This window comes from Arachis ipaensis, chromosome B05 (genome assembly GCF_000816755.2).
Source record: "Arachis ipaensis cultivar K30076 chromosome B05, Araip1.1, whole genome shotgun sequence".
NCBI classification, from domain to species: Eukaryota; Viridiplantae; Streptophyta; class Magnoliopsida; order Fabales; family Fabaceae; genus Arachis; species Arachis ipaensis.
The window spans coordinates 93743521-93749921 of record NC_029789.2 but is presented as its reverse complement, the minus strand read 5'-3'; positions in this window follow the sequence as shown (position 1 = coordinate 93749921).

Genomic DNA, 6401 nt, shown 5'->3' with positions numbered 1-6401 from the left:
CCACTTCCGGGGCCCACTTGGTGTGTGCTTGGGCTGAGCTTGAGTGTTACACGTGTAGAGGTCATTCCTAGAGTTGAACGCCAGTTTTGGTGCCAGTTTGGGCGTTGAACTCCACTTTGCAACTTGTTTCTGGCGCTGGATGCCAGAATTGGGCAGAGAGCTGGCGTTGAACGCCAGTTTGCGTCATCTAAACTTGGGCAAAGTATGGACTATTATACATTGCTGGAAAGCCCTGGATGTCTACTTTCAAACGCAAGTGAAAGAGCGCCATTTTGAGTTCTGTAGCTCCAGAAAATCTATTTTGAGTGCAGGGAGGTCAGAATCCAACAGCATCAGCAGTCCTTCTTCAACCTCTGAATCTAATTTTTGCTCAAGTCCCTCAATTTCAGCCAGAAAATACTTGAAATCACAGAAAAACACACAAACTCATAGTAAAGTCCAGAAATGTGAATTTAACATAAAAACTAATGAAAACATTGCTAAAAGTAACTAGATTCTACTAAAAACATACTAAAAACAATGCCAAAAAGCGTATAAATTATCCGTTCATCAGAGTTCATCGGGCTTAGGAGATGTTGAATCCTCCAGATCAATTTCATTTTCATCTCTTCCTCAATCAATGCATTCATTGATCTCCTTGGCAATCTTAAGTGATTGAATTCCAATTCCTTGGTAATTCAATCTCTCAAATCTTGATCAATGGCCAATTCCTTGGTCCAATTGCTCATGAGAAGAGATGAGGTATGGTCACTGATTATACCACATGTATTTTCAAATCAAAGTATTGGTAGGATTATATGTCACCATATCCATCCAAACCCTAATTTGGTCCAACATGAGAAAGCATTTCTAGCATGATCTCTTCATTCCTCTTCCAAGGTTCCGAAGAGATCCAAGTATGAATAGCTTCTTTTCCAAGATAACTACTCAATTGGGTGAAGATTGAAAGCTTTCTAGTAAAATCAAGAGAAAAGAAAGAAGAAGAATAATGAAAACTATTATTGATCCATCAAATTACAACAGAGCTCCCTAACCCAATGAAAGGGGTTTAGTTGTTCATAGCTCTGGGAATGGAAAACAAAGATAGAGAATGCATTCTGAAAAGTTAAACTAGAAGTTGCAGAGAAAGTAAAAATACAGAGAGTAATTCTAATAATGCCCAAAAGCTCCTTTCTAGTTCAAAGTTCTCCCTATTTATACTATTCTTCTGATCTTCTAGTTGCTTCTTCAAGTCTTGGATATGGGCCTTTGGGTCTTGAGTTGAAGCAGTTATCTTCTTCAGTGGGCTCAGCTTTACTTGCAGAGAAAGTGTGCAGTAGGTATGGACTTTAGCTTGGGGCGTTAGTGGTGTTAACGTTAAGTGAAACTGTGGGGTCGAGAACGTTAGTGATAATCACCTTTTTCACTAACGTTCCTAACCCAAAACTGGTCCACGTTAACTTCAACGTTAGTGGCACTAACGTGACCACTAACGTTGCTACTTGGCCCTTCGCAAACGTTACTGGGGTTTACCTTTTCCAATATCGTTGAGAGTACCCATTTCTCCCTACGTTAGAGTTAACGTTAGTATAGTTAACGTGGCCTTTAACGTAGGCTTGCGAAATCTTCGAGAGCGTTAGTGACACTTACCTTTGTCACTAACGCTTCAAAACACCCCTACTTCCCACGTTAAAGTTCACGTTAACTAGGTTAACGTGACTTCTAACGTGGTATTGATAGCCATCTCCAACGTTAGTGACCCTCACCTTTGTCACTAATGTTGGACTAAGCTCATATTTTCCACGTTAAGAGTCACATTAACCTAGTTAGCGTGGACTCTAACGTGGAGGGAGCAAGGAATCACCAACGTTAGTGACCAAGGTGAGTGTCACTAACGTTGGTGATTCCTTGCTCCCTCCACGTTAGAGTCCACGTTAACTAGGTTAATGTGACTCTTAACGTGGAAAATATGAGCTTAGTCCAACATTAGTGACAAAGGTGAGTGTCACTAACGTTGGCATTATCTTCCTCATCCACGTTAGAGTTCACGTTAACTGAGTTAACGTGACTCTTAATGTGGCCAGCTGCCACTTTGGAACGTTAGTGACACTTACTTTTACCACTAATGTTGGAGTTCTACTTCTCTTCCACGTTAGCTTGCACGTTAACATAGTTAACGTGGCAACTAACGTGGGCTATGATGGCTCAAGAAGGCGTTAATGGCGATCACTTTTCTGATTAACGTTATAAGGTAGCCTCCATTCCACGTTAGTGGTCACGTTAGCTAGACTAACGTGGCTACTAACGTGGTTCTTCCTTGCTTCCTTTGTCCTGAAATCAAGCAATAAAGTGCATCAAAGCTCTAATCCAAGTTATGAGACATGCATCATTCAATTTTGTCATTTAATTCATGCATAATTCTCATGAAATCATGTAAAATTCACAATGTTTGCTTGAATCAAGATGTAAGTGCTTATTTACCTAAAAGTTGCTTATTTCCTAAGAAAATGCATGAAACTACCCTAAAACCATAAAGAAAAGGTCAGTGAAACTGGCCAAAATGTCCTGGCATCAGTTGTGCGGAGTTACAAAAGTGTGATTGTAATTTTATGCACCAAGTTTTTGGTGCCATTGCCGGGGATTGTTCGAGTTTGGACAACTGACGGTTTATCTTGTTGCTTAGATTAGGAATAATTTATTTTTGTTGGTTTAGAGTCACTAAATTTAAGTCTTTTATTTGAGTTTAGTTTCATATTTTAAGTTTGGTGTCAATTGCATGTTTTTATTTTCTTTCAATTTTTCGAATTTGCATGTTCCTAGTTCTTTCTTGATCTTTAAAAATTCTAAGTTTGGTGTCTTCTTTGTGTTTTCTTTTAAATTTTTGAAAATTTGTGTTTGATTTTCTAAAAATTTTAAGTTTGGTGTTTTTGTGCTTTTATTTACTTAAAAATTTTTCAAAAATTTGTTCTTGGTGTTCATCTTGATCTTCAAAGTGTTCTTGGTGTTCATCTTGACATTCAAAGTTTTCTTGTTTGTTCTCTTTGTTTTGATCTAAAATTTCTAAGTTTAGTGTCATTTTGTTGTTTTTCTCTTTCCTCATTAAAATTCAAAAAAAAAAAAAAAATATCTTTCCCTTATTTTGCTCATAAATTTTGAAATTTTGCATTAAATTAGTCAAAGATTTTCAGAATCATATCTCTTTTTTTTAATCAAGTCAAAATTCTAATTTCAAAAATTGATCTTTTCAAATCTTTTTCAAAAAAAAAAATCAAATCTTTTTAATTTCTTCAATCATATCTTTTCAATCATATCTTTTTTTTAAATTGCAATCATATCTTCTCAATCATATCTTTTTCAAAATAATTTTCAATTATATCTTTTTGATTGCTAATTCCAAAATCTTTTTAATTAATTAATTAATTTAGTTTTCAATTTACTTTTATTTTATTTTCTTCTAATTTTTGAAACTTTTATTTTATCTTCCATTTTTTTGTTTTATTTTATTCGGTTACTTTTAATTAAATAAAATAAAAATATATATATATAATTTATTTACAATTCATATCAATTCGCTTTTCTCTATCATAGACAAAAGTGGAAATAAACAGTCCAGAAGGACTCTGGGGTCATATGCCAACCCCATTACAGCTGCATATGGGAGTAACATCTGTATACCTCCTATCAAAGCAAGCAGTTTTGAGTTAAATCCTCAGCTCATTATCATGGTGCAGCAAAATTGCCAGTATTCTGATCTTCCACAGGAAGAACCTACTGAGTTTCTGGCACAGTTCTTACAAATTGCTGACACAGTACGTGATAAAGAAGTGGATCAGGATGCTACAGATTATTACTGTTTTCAATTTTGTCATTTAATTCATGCATAATTCTCATGAAATCATGTAAAATTCACAATGTTTGCTTGAATCAAGATGTAAGTGCTTATTTACCCAAAACTTGCTTATTTCCTAATAAAATGCATGAAACTACCCTAAAACCATAAAGAAAAGGTCAGTGAAACTGGCCAAAATGTCCTGGCATCACAACACCAAAATTAAAGCTTGCTTGTCCCTAAGCAAGTACTGGAACAAGAGAATGATGAATGAAATGACAAGATGAATGAATCATTCTTGTGGAATTCATGTCCTTGGTTTTATGGGGTTTCATGCATAGCAACCTAGGTTCATTCCTTTACTGGCTTTCAGACCTTTATCATGCCTTGGAATACTCACTTGATGGCACCCTTTGAGACTGTTATTTATTGATCCCTTCATCTTTCCAAGGTTTATTGCATCCTTAGGCTAAGTGTTCTGTGAGAGGGCGACTCTTTAAGATAAGTTTTCAGCCAACACTCCCGAACCAGTTGGTTCAAGGTACTAGGTGTTGAAACACCCCTAAGGACTTACTCCCTTAAGTCTCTCTCCCCCATACATGCACACCACAGGCACATGGTTTGTTATTTTCTTTCCTTGAGGTCTTGGTGTCCAGCACCTCTTTGGGTTACTAAATGTTCTGTAGCAAGGTTGCTTTTGATAGTGGATTTTCAGTTGATAATTCCGGGTTAGTTAACCCAAGTTACCAAGTGATGAAGCACTCCTAAGAACTTATTCATCCAAGCAGATCCTTGGTACAAGTGCATCACAGACACATCCCTCAAGGTTGAAGCCCTTGGTGCCTAGCCTTATTCTTTATTACCCTTCTTTCTTTTTCAACTCTTAGTGTTCTTTTCCTTTTTCTTACTGGGATCTTATTATTTAGCTAGTCTCATGGGGTGTGTTTCAAGCATATGATTCAGGACATATAGTTGCCTTCCCACCTTGTTGGTGAACCAACTTAGCTAAGTGATTACTACACCACAAATTTAAGGACTTACTCCACAAATTGAACTCCACTCTGGTCTTTCATAACATCTCTTTTTATTTAGCTTAAAAGGACAAACATACAATAAGCAAGATGCATATGAAGATAGGTAACTTGAACCAGCACACATATGACCTAAGCAATGAAAATACTAAAGACAGAATTGAAAATTCCTAAGCTACTATGGAAGCATGTTCTATCTCATACATGATTTTCCTTATTTAAAATTTAAAAAAGATGGGATAATGAGGGAACTCCACCACCTTTTACTCACGGGATTGCTCATGCTCTCCCTCTTGTTTGTCCTCTTTGTGTTTTTCTTGAGTGCTTGAACTCCCACTTCCCTTTCTTTTTCCAATCAACTTTTTCCAGAAGCCAGCATCTTCCATCTTCTTTTTCAATGTTTCCTTCTGCTGTTTCACCTTCCTTTCCTCTTGTTCTATTAGCTCTTTTTGGACTTCATCATACCTAGGAATTGCAGAGTGCAGATGATGCATATGACCAGACATATAGTTTAACTTGGCTTGAGTGTTTATGTTGAACTCCTCCCTATGTAGTTGCCGTCCTTCATTCAGTACGCTGAACTCATTGAATGCCTTCATCTGAGCTAGCTGTCGTTGGTTGAGTTCTTGAAGGCATTTGTCTTAACGCTCTTGCCTTTCAATCACTTGATTGATGGCTTGAGTGAGCTGGGAGTAGTGTTCCATTTTCTGTTTCTACCACTCCCCTTGTTGATTCATCCAATTAGAAAGCAGTTCTTCTTGACGATCCATCCTTTGGGCTTGAATGTGCAGTTGTTGTTCTTGTCCCTCCATATAACTCCTTGCTAGCTCCTCAATGGCTCCGTGAATGTGATTCAAGTTGATGTTGGTTGGATTATAGTACTCTTCTTGCTGGTATTCTTCTTGATGAGATTCTTCTCGGTGAGGCCCCTCTTGTGCTGTTCTTTTTCCTATTTGAGGTCTTCTATGTTGTTGGGCGGGTGCCACATGAGTTATTCGCTGTAGCATGACTGACCTTTCAGGGTTTACCCAACTTGGATTGCTGTCCTCGAAGACTACCTTGGCTTTCATGCACAGTCTAAGGATGGTGCTGGGGTACCAAAGTCTAGCACCTGGATCATTCTTCTCGGCTGACTCTTGAATCTCCTCAGCTATAATCTCGTGCACATTGATGCCTCCACCATTTATTAAGCAATGTACCATAGTAGCTCGAGTAGTGTTAACCTCCGAATTATTTGCAGCTGGGAGGATAGATCTCTTCACGAGCTCAAACCATCCCTTGGCTTCCGGGATGAGGTCTCCTCTTCTGATGAACCGAGGTCTTCTATCCGAATACCTTTCCCAGTCAGATCCTATAACACACATATCATTCACAATTTCTTCAAGTTCATCATTGTCGGGGCCACTACTTATTCTCACGTGATAATTGGGCTCATCAAAATGTGGCGATTTCAGCTGAAGAACCCTCGTTATGGCATTGGGGCTGAAGTCCACCTCTGTTCCTCTCACATAACTTTTGAAGGTAGGGGCCTTAGTTTTGTCTTCTCTGACCACATTTTCATA